We start from the raw sequence: 14,446 nt of genomic DNA, 5'->3' as shown, positions 1-14,446 counted from the left end.
GTAGAAAGGTAAATCTGCGGCCACAAATGGGAGACATTTTTTTAAAAAATTTATGACATTTGGATTCTCTAACTAGCAGTTACCTGCCAAGATTGCTGAACAGCCAGATGTAAAAATTTTAATTTCATTGTATTAAATGGGGGGACAGGATAGGGTAGACAGATAATTGTGTGGTTTCATCGATTTTTATTTTTCTTTATTTAAAACTCTCAGATCTACAGATGTGATAAATTCATTTGAGTAATAAAAAAATGGAAAAAAAAATAAAGCTCTCAGATCATGTCTATGTATAAACACCAATATTAATTTTTACTCAACAGTTTTTCTGACATCTAAAATATTTGCTGTCACTGGCTCGATTGGGATCCTCAGATCAGTCACTTCTGACCTCAGTCCCATCTCTGGGCCCGGTGGCTGGTGGATGAGTTATCAGCCACTCCATGGAACGGAATCCTACACATCAATGGAGAAGGAGCAAAGTTCAAGCCATGGGAAAAAGGCTGAAATATTAATACATGGGGATGGTTTATAGCAGTGGTGAAGTTTGAAAAGGAGGATATTGGGCTCCAGTACAGAAGGGAAGGCTTTGCAGTTCCTGACCGAATTAAAGCTATTGCACAGCAAATACATTACCAGGGGCTGCTGGTAAAATAAAGATTTTTAAAGGAAGGGGGTGGGGGAATGACACTTAAGCATTCATGGTGTTGATGGAGGAAGAGGAAAAAGTGAATAGAAAGGTGAAGAAGGCCAAGGCCAAGGCCATTCACAGGGAAGGGCTGGGCTGGGCTCCAGCACCACGAGCCAAATCCCACATCCCTCTGGGTTGACTGGCTCCAATGCAGGGCGAGGAGGCACAGGGTGCCTGACATGTGCTCTGTTTTCTTTTCTTTTTCAACAGCTTTATTGACACAAAGTTCACATACCATAAAGGTCACCCATTTAAAGTACTCTATGCTATTCAATGGTTTTGGGGATATTCGCTGGTATGTGCAACCATCATCACGGTCAAATTTAGAATATTTTCACACACACCCCCAGAAAGAAACTTTGGACCCTTTACCTGTGACCTCCCATCTTCTAACTCCTCTCCTGGTGCTAAGTGACTACTAATCTGTTCTTTGTTTCTATAGATTTTCCTATTCTAGGCATTTCATATAAATAGAAATATAAAATATGTTGTTTTGTGTCTGGTTTATTTCACTTCACATCGTGTTTTCAAGGGTCATCCACTCTGTAGCATATATTTATACTTTGTTCCTTTTTATGACCAAGTAATAATCCACTGTATGGATATACCACATGAGTTAATCCATTCATCAATTGCTAGCATTTTGCTGTTTCTAACTTTTGGCTATTATGTATATTATGAATAAATGCTCATGTATAAGTTTTTATGTGGACCTCAGTTTTCGTTTTTTCTGGTTATACACCTGGGAGTAGAATTACCATGTCATGTGTTAAGCCGATGCGCAGCCATTTGAGAAGCAGCTGTTTTCCAAAGTGGCTGCACCATTTCCATATTTGCCAACATTCCATAAACTCACCTGCCATTCCCTCTCATCCTTTGGTTTTAAATAGCTTCTTCTCAGTGACAAAAGATGTGAGATGAAAACAGGATTTGCATTTTGGGCAAAAAAAAAAAAAAACATTATTATTAGTGTTCTAAGAAATGCTTATTTTCTACTGTACGGCTCTACTACAACTGTGAATTGAATTTTTTTCAGCATGCACTATAATAATTTGGATAGTGAAAGGAAAATCCAAAGTTGGATAGGAACTTATGTAAAAAAAAATAATAGTTCTTAAATTACTGCTTAAATAACAGACAGCCCAAAGTCTGCTCCCACCCCACCCCCCCACTTTGAACAGGTGACCTCTTACTCATTTTTGGTCCTTTGGGCGCCTCCCCCAAAGGCTTGAGTAAGGTCACCTGGAGCCAGGCTCCCATAGGGGCTCTACTTCCTCTGACACAACATGTTATAGAGTATATGTTCATTATTAGATGAATATCTGTTTTGTCCTCTAGTCTGCAGAGCAATGGGACAAAGGGACCTTGGCTGTCTTTCCCCCAATAAGCCCAGTGTCCAGCACCTGTGTGCACTCCATGAGTAGCTGTGACTACAGGAACAAAGAGGGTTTTACACTAAAGTTTACCTGCTTACTAAATTTCCCAGTGACTGTGTACAAATTAAGTTTTACCAAGGTGCTTGCTTTGTTTAAATACAAAAAGTTCAAGCTGCATCTTAGCTTTCTGACATGCTCCAAGAACAGGCTTATTTTACCAGCAATTTGCTCTTTGAGTCAGCTAATGCTAAGGTATGTTCAATACTTGTCTAAAAACTATCCTAATCTTCCCTAACAGAGGCCAGAGTGCAGCTGAAACAGCTCTTCTGACATTTGGAAAAGCTCTGATTCTGTCAGTCATCTTGTGTTCTTTATCATGGTTTTTTCTTTCCAAAGGAAAAAGCTATTTTCCTGTGTGTGAGAACATTTTCTTCTATCTCATAATGCTCAATTGTCTTTCTATTCCATTAGTGTGCAGGAAACCACCTGTCCAATTGAGATCAGAGCCGGGGATGTCAAATGTCTCATTTTATATAGATGTGCAGCTGTCAGACCAGGGATCAAAGGCTTGCCGTTAATGAAAACAAGTCATTTTTACCAATATGACTGGAGAATTTATAGGAATACAGTTATCTGTATCAAATGATTGGCATTTGTACTTAAACTCCCAGCCTTTTAGCAATAACTTGGCCTGCCAACTAAAAGGAGAAGGGAAGGGACTTCCCCTTGTGGCTCTATGGGTTAAGAACCCAACATAGCGTCTGTGAGGATGTGAGTTCAATCACTGGCCCCTCTCAGTGGGTTAAGGATCTGGAGTTGCCGCAAGCTGAGGCATAAGTCACAGATGGGGCTTGGATATGTGCTGCTGTGGCTGTGGGGTAGGTCTGCAGCTGCAGCTCCAGTTTGACCCATAGGCCAGGAACTTCCATATGCTACAGGTGTGGCCCTAAAAAGAAACGTTTTGAAGACCACAAATAAATATAAACAACAAAACGAGAAGGGAAACCTCTGCTCCCTTCTTTTCAATTCTGCTCCTTCTAATGTGACTCTACAATGGTGGTTTCATAATCGTGTCTCCTATGCTTGAAAAATACGTTTTATTTGACACACAGCATTTAAGAAGATTTTTTTGGGATTAAAGTCCAGTATTTTTAAATGGCAAGGTTTCACACAGTATTTTGACTTTTCAACTTTTCTTGAAAAATCAAGCACTAGCAATGCTGGGGAGTGTTCCCACAAGGGAGATAATGTAGCACAGCCTCTGAGATGGTCCCCAGTGACCCCCCCCCCCCACGTCCTGGTACACGTGGCCCTGTGGAATCTCTTCCCCTTGAGTGTGGGCTGAACCTGGTGGCTCGCTTCTAATGGATAGAGTACAGCAACAATCATAGGACGTTTCTTCTGAGATTAGGTTACAAAAGATGAACTTCCGTCCTGTTTTCTTTTTTTCTTCTTTGCCTGACCTGGAGGGGAGTTGGCTGCATGTTGTGAGCTGCCCTAATGAGAGACCACATGGCAAGGAACTGATGCCTCCAGCCAACAGCCAACAAGGACCTGAGCCTACTGACAATCACGGCATCAGTTTGGAAGTGGGTCCTCTCCCAGTTGAGCCTTAAGACGAAGTCACAGACGCAGCTGAGACATGAATGATTGTCTTATGAGGGAACCTGGGCCAGAAGACCCAGCTGAGTCATGCCTGGGTTCCTAGCCCACAATATATATGTATATATATTGAGAAAATATATTTTCATTATTTCAAGAGAGTAAGTTTGGGGGTCATTTGTTAGGTAGTAATAGATAATGAATTCAACAAGCACAGCCAAGCCCTTTGGAAGATGTACATTCTCTCTGGTTTGTGCTGATCCAGCTGTCCCCAGGGTCACGGAGACCCAGCCCTATCTGTGGACTAAGCCATCATTCACTCAGCCACCCCACGGAGACCTAGAGTCATTCCCCAGCCACCCAGTCACCAAGCCTGTTGGATCCACCTCTGGTTTTCCTCCCGCTCCTTCACTCTCCCCCTCCCTGCCCAGGGTTCAGTCCCTCCCAATGTCTTGCTTGGCCTATGGCAACAGTCTCCCGATTCTTCTCTCTGCTTCCTGCCTCCCTCACCATCCATTCATCTCTCTGCTCTGCTGCCAGGATGCTCGTTCTAAACTCTCTCCAGGACATAAGCCCAACACCGGGGCTGGACTTCCAAGGCCTTCTGGACCCAAGCCTGCCACACACTCCGGCTGCAGCTCTCCCACTCCCTCCAGTCACTGCCACTCCCCACGAACCTTTACCTGTGTCCACACCCATCCCTTGGCTTCCAGTGACACGTCCTTCCCCGCCTTCCCTGTCGGGGACCGCCACCTCCTCCATCACCATCACCCCCTCCCTGAAGCCATTGTTAAATCACACCCCAAGAAATTAACTGCTTCTTCCCTGGTGTCCCTAGAGCCTTCTATTCATGCATTTGCCTCCTGACCTGTCAGGCAACTCTGCAGTCTTTTGAGGAAACTCCAAACTCTTCTTCATGGTAGTTGCACCAATTTATATTCCCACCAACACAATAGGAGGATTCTCCAGCATTTGTTATTTGTAGATTTTTTCTTTTTTTTTGTCCTTTTGCCATTTCTTGGGCCACTCCCACAGCATATGGAGGTTCCCAGGCTAGGGGTCTAATTGGAGCTGTAGCCACCGGCCTATGCCAGAGCCACAGCAACACAGGATCCAAGCTACGTCTACAGCTTACACCACAGCTCATGGCAATGCTGGATCCTTAACCCACTGAGCAAAGCCAGGGATCAAACCCGCAACCTCATGGTTCCTAGTTGGATTCGTTAACCACTGAGCCATGTCGGGAACTCCCCTGTAGACTTTTTCAGGATGGCCATTCTGACCCTTATCAGCTTCCTTAATGCCTGTTTATCAGCACCTCACCCCCACTCCCACCCCCTGCACAGAACAAACCATTGGAGAGCAGGCTCTAAGTGGTCAGGCCTCCCTTGTGGGTGCTTCCCCTTCCCCCAGCTGACTCTGGGTTCCTGAGAACAGATGGACAAAGGAAATTTTGGAGCCCAGTAATTTCTATCTGGGCCCCCAGACTGGCTGGACTTTGTACCTGATCCTCCGGGGGCCCCACCTCAGAGGGCCAGCCAGAGGTTGCCACATTTCCTAACGAGGCCGGCTTTCTCAAGCTGATAGCACAGAGGTTCAGAGCAGGTTGTGTTCTCCTGAGAAGATGGAGGCACTTGAGCTCTGGGCATGAACGCCTAGGGTCCCTGAGTGAGATTCCGGATTGATTCTCGTATCAACTGTTCACAAAAAAAGAGCTGCTGTCTATTAAGCCCTCCTATCTACCGTGTTCCAGAAACACCCCACCATGAGCTCAAATCCTCACATTTTTATTTTTATTTTTATTTCCCAAAGGCCTCTACAGCAGCATATGGAATTTCCCAGGCCAGGGACTGAATCTGAGCTGCATCTGTGGTCTGCAGTGCCCCAAGCCCCTAGAGGTTCTTTTTTCTTTTCTTTTCTTTTGTACCTTCCTTCCTTTTCTTTTCTTTTTCTTTCTTTCCTTTTTTTTTTTTTTTTTTTTGGCATATGGAAGTTTCTGGGCCAGGGGTCAAATCAGAGCTGCAGCCTGACCTGCGCCACAGCCACAGTAACACTGGATCTGAGCCATGTATGTGACCTACGCCACAACTTTGGCAGCACAGGATCCTTCACCCACCGAGCGAGGTTAGGGCTTGAGCCTGCAGCCTCACAGAGATGACGCTGTGTCCTTAACCCCCTGCACCACAGCGGAAATGCCAATCCTCACAATTCTTCCAGGAGACTTTCCTTCAGGATGTGAGATCGCAAGGGCCCTCTTTCCGAGGACAGTGCTGCATCCCCAGCAACTAGAGCATCCCAGAGTGGATGCTGGGTAAATATTGTCCGATGAACTTTTATAGACGAGGATGCTGAGGCTTGGCGAGTTCAGGCGACCTCCCCATCACGATACAGCTGTCTGGAGCCAAATCATGCTTTCGGCACTATCCACACTGAATTGCCCCTGCCCAGCAATTTCTCATTCCCAAGAAAGTTCTCAGTACGGTTAGGGTCTTGAGGTTCAGAGGTGAGGGCCGTAATACCCAGGGGCCACAACATGGCTCTTAACCGTGGTACATGTGTGGCTTAGGCTGGCTGTGGATGTCACAGAACCCCAGAAGTTCTGTCTTAAAACCGACTGGGGACACAGGAGTGTGGAAACAGTATTGGAGAGACTGGGGATTCCCCTCCCCCTTTGCCCCTCCGGCCTGACTCTTCCCTTTATTGTCACTCCTCACAAAAAAAGTCAGAATGCCTCTGTGCATTCTCTCTTTTTCCTGAACATTCATGTCAGCAGGTTCCTCCTTTTCCTGAACGTTCGTGAGCCACTGATGTCCCCTGTTAAATGCACTGCTTTCAGGGCTGACTTTCAGGTTGGATTAAAAGATATACAGTCCTGTACAAGCGTTAACTCACGGTCGTGTGCTGCATTTTTAATGGCCCAGGGAGCTCCTGAAGTCTGAAATGACATATCTTTTACCAACCACCGACCTCATTTCACTCTGTAAAAATGCTGGGCTTGTTATTTATGCAAAGAATCTATCTCTTCATTATAAATCTTGGAAAGAAATTTCCGTCTTCTCCCTTTAATGTTATGTGTTTTTGAGATTCTATTTGTGCTACTTTCAGAAAAAAAAAATCATCAACTGAAGAAAGTGTTATGTCACCTTGGCAAAAGATAAACTATCCTAACTAGTTAGGGAACCAGTGCTATTAGATATGAGTTGATCATCCTTCTTGCCTAGCATGTCCTTTCTTGTCGTGTATGTGTGTGTGTGTGTGTGTGTGTGTGTGTGTGTGTGACTATCTATCTGCCTGTCGTGTGTGTGTGTGCGCGTGTGCGTGTGTGTGCGCGCGTGTGCGTGTGTGTGCGCATGTGACTATCTGTCTGCCTGTGAGGCTACTAATAGGTATGAAAGCCCAGCTAACATCTGGGCTGGTTGGCTATAGCTCTCAACTTATAAAAATCAGGAGCCACTAAGTTCAGAAAACATGTGCCTCTGTATGAAACTGATCTGATCACACAAGCCTTGTATGCTAGCAGATGAGGCAGTCGGTCACTATGTGGCACAGTCTGAAGTTCAAGCAGAAAACAAGGTCCCCGAGTTTTAATACTGTTAGGGTCAGATTTGCTACCCTAGCTTGCCTGCTATTAATCTGGGAATCAAGGACTTCCCATTGTGGTGCAGCAGAAATGAATCCAACTAGTATCCATGAGGATGCAGTTTTGATTCCCAGCCTCACTCAGTGGGTTGGGATCCAGTGTTGCTGTGAGCTGTGGTGTAGGTCACAGATGAGGCTTAGATCCTGCATTGCTATGGCTGTGGTGTATGCTGGCAGCTACAGCTCCCGTTAGACCCCTAGCCTGGGAACTTCCATATGCCGTGAGTGTGGACCAAAAAAGCGAAAACAAAGAACAAACCAAAAAAAAAAAAAAAAAAAAACCTGGGAATTAAGAGTCAAGTACAATCAAATATAGAGGGAAGAGACAGTATCCTGAAGTGGAAACTATGTAGGATTTAGAATCCCAGCTCTGTCATTACTCACTGTGTGTCCTTTGGCAAATCACTCACCCTCTCTGAACCTGATTTGTCCCATCTCTAAAGTGAGTTTAATGATATTTACTTCACAGGGTTGACAAGGCTGGAATGAGAAAATAATTCCTGAAGGCGCTGGGGCCTCCCACCTACTCCCTTAAATAGGGGCTGTAAGCTCAGCTTAGCCCTCCTGAGGCTTTGGCTGGTGACGGTGCTGAACCCACAACAGCTCGGTCCCCATGCTTAGCTTGCCTTGCCTTTCTCTCAACCTAGGGCATCTGACAGTTTGCAGTTTCCTCTCCTTCTCAATATTCTTGAGTGATCACATGTTTGCAGGTCAGAAGATGGGTAGAAAATGAATAAACGCTACCGAAAAGTGGAAGCTTGGGGAGGGAGCGTGAAGAGCCTGCTGTTCATGCTATTTTTGCCTGTCCTCACACTAGGCGCACGTTGGCATCTCAAGGCAGCTCCCAACCTGCTGGGTGGTTTGGGGAGCCTTGAACCTTGACCTCCTCAGCGCCCTGTAATGAGCTCTCTACAAAGAGCCACAGCCTCAGCCCCCAAGCTGCAGGGCCTGCCATCGTAGGAACATGGGATGGAATGGCACAGGCGCTTGGGAGCCAGACTGCCCACTCACAAATCCTGCCCTGCGCTTGTCAGCCACGGAAGCGCCAGCCTTGCCAAGCGTCCTTTGATCTCAGCTGCCTCAAATATGAAACCAGAATATGACTAATACTTGCTCGTTAAGTAATTAGTGTTAATGTTTTTAATGGACTAGATGTTGTGTGCCCCTGCCCCCCAGTTCAAGTGTGGAAATCCTAAGCCCGAATGTGGTGGTCTTAGGAGGTAGTGGCATTCAGGAGGTGATGAGGTCCTGAGGGTGGAGCCCCTCGTGAGTGGGATTGGTGCTCTAACAAGAGACCCCAGAGAGCTCTCTCTCCCCTTCCACCATATCAGACACAGGAAGAAGACTGTCTAGGAACCAGGAAACAAGCAGGTCCTCACCAGACACCAAATTTGCAAGCATCTTACTCCCAGACTTCCCAGCCTCCAGAACAATAAAAAACATGTGTTTGTTGTTGAAGTCACCCAGTCTAGAGTATTTTTGTTAAAGCAGCCCCAGTGGACTCAGAGCGTGCGTGCATGTGTGTGTGTGTGCAGTCTTTTTAGGGTCATACCCACAGCACATGGAAGTTCCCAGTCTAGGGGTCAAATCGGATCCACTGGCCTATGCTAGAGCTATGGCAACACCAGACCCTTCACCCAGTGAGAACCCACATTGGATTGAACCCACATCCTCATGGATACTAGTATGGTTCTTAACCCACTGAGCCACAACAGGAACTCCTCCGGCCATATGCATATCAGCATTAATACCATTTTAGTTTTTTGGTCTTGAGAAATGAACTTGTTGAGATCAGATTCTACCGGTTATAAAGAACAGAAAGCACTTGAACGAGGTCAAGTAAGAAGGATTATGAAGAGATATGATAGAATTCTCAGAGCAATGTAGCACAGGGAGTACAGGCAAACCTCACGGGAACTGGAAAGCCACCTGTCTTTCTATCTCTCTCCCCGCATGTCCTCAGAGAGAGAGAGAGCTTTTCATCAGCATTTCCTCTTTCATTTCTCCATGCTCTGCACGGCAGCTTAGTGCTCTGTCTTTCATGGCTTTTGCTCCTCTACACAGTTTCAACTTGTATGTGGCATTAGCTCATCCTCAGCCAACTCTGGTCCTGACACTCTTGGGCCTCAAATGTGTAATGTCAATGGACCTGTCGCATAGGCACTGGGTTTCCCAGTCAAATTCTAGAGAAAAGAAGACTGGATATTGGCTAGATTACAGAGGGGTTCTTTGAGAGTCAGATATGGCAACCCCTAGTCCCATTGGCTGTGATTGGCAAATATGGGTCACATAAAACTAGAATCACTCTGTCCTTGGGCTGTAGGTAGGGACCATTAGATAGAAGGAGGAGTTGAACCATAAATAAAATTTCAGAACACAGGTTTTATTCTAACTATGAAAATTGTTAAATTTTAATTTTCATAGAAAAAAATTTTAGCACATTATTCATGTTCTCGTGTTTATGATTTTTTTCTAATAAAATAAATAATACATATTTTAGGAGTTCCCCTCATGGCTCAGTGGTTAATGAACCCGACTAGGAACCATGAGGTTGCGGGTTTGATCCCTGCCCCCACTAAGTGGGTTAAGGATCTGGCGTTGCTGTGAGCTGTGCTGTAGGTCGCAGAGGTGGCTCGGAACCCGTGTTGCTGTGGCCCTGGCATAGGCTGGCAGCTATAGTTCCTATTAGACCCCTAGCCTGGGAACCTCCATATGCCATGAGTGCGGCCCTAGAAAAGACAAAAAGCCAAAAAAAATACATATTTTATTTTTAATATACACAAAAAATATTAAAATAAATTTCACCTTCCATCTTCCTATTTAGAAATTAACCTGGTTAACATTTTTATATATTTCTTATTGTTTTCCCTTGTGTTTTTTTTCCACAGTTGTGGTTATATCATAGTTATTATTGTGTAACCTGGGGTTTTTTTTGGGGGGGAGGTGTTGAGTTTTCCAGGAACAAATTTTGAAATAAAAATTTAAGAGCACATAATTTATTTGGAGGGCAATCCCAGGAAACATCAGGTGGACATTGGGGAAGAGACACAGGGAAGGCATACACTCTAGTCGCTATTGCTGCATGACAACTTACCACTTAGTGGTATAAAACAATGGAACCATTCAGTTTTGCATACACCTTTGTGGATCAGGAGTTCAGGAAGGATCAGGAGAGGTAGGGGCTGCAGCTCTGCTGGCCTGGATGTTCCAGATGGTCGGCTCACTCAGCCTGATCCTGACTTGAGGTTGAACTTGAGCTCACCTGGGGCTGTCACATGGAGTATCTGCATGTGGACTCTCTAGCGGAGCAGCCTCAGTGGGGTCAGACTTCCCACCTGGTGACCAGTTTCCCCAAGAGTGAGTACCCAAGAGAACCAGACCAAAGCTGATGGCCTTTTATGGTCTAGCCTTACAAATCATATAGCATCAATTCTGCCATCTTCTTCACACGGCTTTAGTCAAAGCTGTCACAACCCCACAAGGAAAGAGAACATAGATCCTACCACTTAATGGGAGACATGCCAAAGAATTCTGGGCCTTTTAGAAAAATCTGCACAGGAAGGAAGCCAATAAGTTGCATGTGATTAATCCAATTGGCACTGTGTTGCAACTGGAGCTGAGCTCTGCTGGAGAACTTCTGGAAACACTGTAGAAAACATCTCAAAATTGTCCCCAAGGAAGACTGAGGAAGCTAAAGTATTTAACCACCAACTTTGTATCAGCAATTGCTTAGGGCTGGGGAGTTTGGAGAGGGAACAATAATTCCCCCAGGGATTGACGGGCATTGCCTTAGCATTGACTTCTAGGCATGCTCATGGGCCAGAGGAAAGCTTCAGGCAGAGAGTTTCATGTGATCCCAGCAAGCAGCCTTTCAGGCAGAGAGAACTAAACAGAGATGAATGCCAAAGGGTTCTGAGGAAGGTACCAACACTGTCTCCTACAGTGTCTCTTAAGCATTGCTCCTTGCCTTTAAATATTCTTTGTGACAACTTTAAATGGTTACATAAATATTTTGTTGTTTAATTACCATCTCTGTGCATAAAGCTGAAGGCTAATGGGGGTATCACTGTATCTGTTAATGCTTGTGTGTTCTCTAACTTTAGACAACTGTGAAAATTAATAAAGGAAACCACAACTAAACTTGGAGTTGGGTAGACCTGTAGAGGGAGCTCCTATGCCCTGCCACTGGTTGTCAATTACCCCAAACAGGAAGAGAGGTAACTTGCATCTCAAACAGAAAGGCATCTCTACTACCTCAGCAGGAAGTTTTTCTTCTTGCCTAACAACAAGCCCAGCCAATGGAAAACACCACAGCTCAGCCAATGAGAAGTCATCATCATCCAGAACTCTTACTTTCCTCCAATAAACTTTCACTTTTCTTTTACTAATGACCTCCTTGTCCCACCTCTCTTTCTATAAAAGCCTTCCATTTTGTATCTGTCCTTGGAGTAATTCTCTGGTTACTAGATGGATACATGAGTCATTTAATAAGGCCAATCAGATCTTCAATTTGACTCTGTTGAATTTTGTTCTTTTCACATTACCAATAACTCATCTTTCTGGTTTTCTCCTTTACTCCCTCTCTTTATACCAGACTTTTACCTCTTCCCAAGATCCCTTTCAAGCTTTATTTTTATTCATCCCTTTCTTTCCAGCAGATGATCTAATCTGTTTCAGTGAGAAATGGAAGTCATCAGAGATAACCAACCTTGTTATCCCTTTCTCCTTACCCATTTTTCTACATCTAATCCCATTCTCATTCTTGTCTAGCCATCTCGGAAGGTGAGGAGTTCCTCCTTCAGTCTGAGACCACCCCTCATCCTCCCTTTCCCTACATGAATCCCAGCCCCAAACCCACCTGAGTTCTCCCTGCCTCCTTCTAGATCTTGTCCCATTAGTTTTCTTCTCTTTCCTTTATCTTCCACCACTCACTCACTCTTTGCTTCTCCCTACTCCCTATAAACACATTCAAGGCTCTCTTTAGGCTAAAATAACATGCCCTTCCACATCTGGCAACTGTATGCTCTCTCTTCTCTCCCTTCCCATTCATTCCATTATTCACTGCATTTGAGCCTCTGCCTCACCACTCTTCTGGAGCTACGCTCACTCTGGTCATCAATCAACCACCAACTGACAGCTGGAGAGGATAAGTCTGAAGTCCTGGCTCTTAGACCCCCTGCTGCATGTGAATTCACAGATAGCTCTCCTCTTTCTTAAAGCCCCTTGGCCTTCATAACTCTGCACTCTCCTAACTAACCGTAGCTTATAAACATTTTCTCTCTCTCTCTTTTGCTGGCCACGCTTCCTTTGGCTAATCCAAAATGCTGCTATTCCCTGTCTATGGCTTGATTTTTTTAATCTACGCTTTCCCCATGGGTGATCTTAATTCTCTGTCATGTTCCCAATGATAAATCTACAATGCATTATCTGGAACCCTCAGGGAGAGCTGGCTTCAGAATCCAGAACTTCTCAGATTTTAGAAAGGTTATAAGGAACATATACTAAAAATTATATATTGGTCCCAGTAGAGCCCAGGATAGCACCTTCTAGTCAAACATAAGAATATTTCTATAACACAATACAGAAATATTCATGCTACTTCAGATTTTTAAAGGGGTTAGAAATAGTTTTCTTATACATTCACGTTCTGTCTTGGTGTCAAAAGTGCTCAGATCATTCAGATGATATCAGGTTTTGGCAGCAAATGAAATTTTAAGACTTTTTTTTTTTTTTTTTTTTTTTGAAATTGCGAGTAAGGGATCTTAGACCAGTACCACCAATGTGCTGATATAACCCTCAAATCTTTATTTCCTGCTTGCAGCTTTACATGGAAGGTTAGGCTTAGCTGTCTGAAGCTGTCTTAGCTGGATATCTCTACCTGGATTCCTTACAGACACATCAAGCTCAACTCATTCAAAACTGAGCATCATTCTCTCTGTGTAAGGTCCACTGCCCTGAGAAACAAAATCTGAGACAGGCATGTGTGCAGATTTCCTGGGGAGTGCTCTAGGGGGCAGCACCTGGAAGCCAGTGAGGGATGTGGGATGAGGAACAGAGAGAAGCTGAAGTGTGATGCAGACACACACAGGCCTCAGCTGATCTTCGGGGAGCTCTGGGGCTGGAACGGCGCTTTGGAGTTTGCGTGAGTTCAGAAAAGAAGACCTGGTTTTTGTGTCCCTACATCAACCGGTCATTGACTATGGCTCCCCCCGGCAGGGGGCACACCCATGAGACAGTAACTCCCATCCCTCCTCGAGGCCGGGAAAATGACGGCTTCCATCTTCAAGATGGTGCTCCCTCTTGCAGTACCCACTGCCAGCTCTGCCCCTGGTTCCCGTGTCCACCACCCACAAGGCACCCGAGGTTATAGCTTCCAGTCATCCTGGACTCCTCTCTACCCCTTACCACTTCCACATCAGGTAGTTCATCAAGTCCTCCTGCCAATTTAGTGTTTTAGATTCATTTTTAAAATCTGCCTCATCTTCCCCAACCCTTATGTCCAAAGAACTTATTCAGAATTACACTGTCTCTTTCTTACCTGATTCACTGAAATTGCCTCCTACCTGTTCTTCTTTCTTTCATTCTTTCCCCAACTACATCCAAGTTGGTCTTCTTTTTTCTTTCTTTCTTTCTTTTTTTTTTTTTTTTTTTCTTTTTTAGGGCTGCACCTGTGGCATATGGAAGTTCCTGGGCCAGGGGATGAATCAGAGCTGCAGCTGCTGGCCTACACCACAGCCATAGCAATGCCCAGATTCAAGCTGCATCTGTGACCTACACCTTCACCCACTGAGCGAGGCCGGGGATCAAACTCACATTGTCATGGATCCTAGTCGGGTTCTTAACCCACTGAGCCACAATGGGAACTCCAAGATAATCGTTTTATGTTATGTGCATTGTAGCACATTTTTTTAAAAAGAGAAAGTTACATCCTATTTAGTAGTACTGCTGATCTTCTGACCCCCAGTCCAATATCCTCCATTCCCACGTGCTGGCTCCCTTCAGAACACATCCTAACAACGAAGCATCACACCATCTCCTTTCTCAAAAGAAAAGGGATAGGACATATCAAAAAGGGACACTACTTATTTTAGAATTAGAACAAGCCTGAGAGTTTACCTAAACCCATATCTCCTGTATCAGG

General features: G+C 44.8%; 1 protein-coding gene and 1 long non-coding RNA gene across 3 annotated transcripts in view; one reads left to right on the top strand and one right to left on the bottom strand.

Annotated features, from left to right (window-relative positions):
- Positions 1–14,446, top strand: part of LOC146401035 (uncharacterized) — a 271,100-nt gene that overhangs the window by 66,766 nt on the left and 189,888 nt on the right. The window lies entirely within an intron of this gene.
- TSPAN5 (tetraspanin 5) overlaps positions 1–14,446 on the bottom strand; it is a 253,303-nt gene that overhangs the window by 213,343 nt on the left and 25,514 nt on the right. The gene's annotated exons all lie outside the window — the stretch shown is intronic.

Source organism: Sus scrofa, chromosome 8 (assembly GCF_054392235.1).
Source record: "Sus scrofa isolate SSC_HxYL_T2T_F1_AM1 chromosome 8, Sscrofa_HxYL_maternal_Yorkshire_Landrace_v2.0, whole genome shotgun sequence".
NCBI classification, from domain to species: domain Eukaryota; kingdom Metazoa; phylum Chordata; class Mammalia; order Artiodactyla; family Suidae; genus Sus; species Sus scrofa.
The sequence above is the reverse complement of the archived record's forward strand: the minus strand, read 5'-3'. Positions and strand labels throughout refer to the sequence as shown.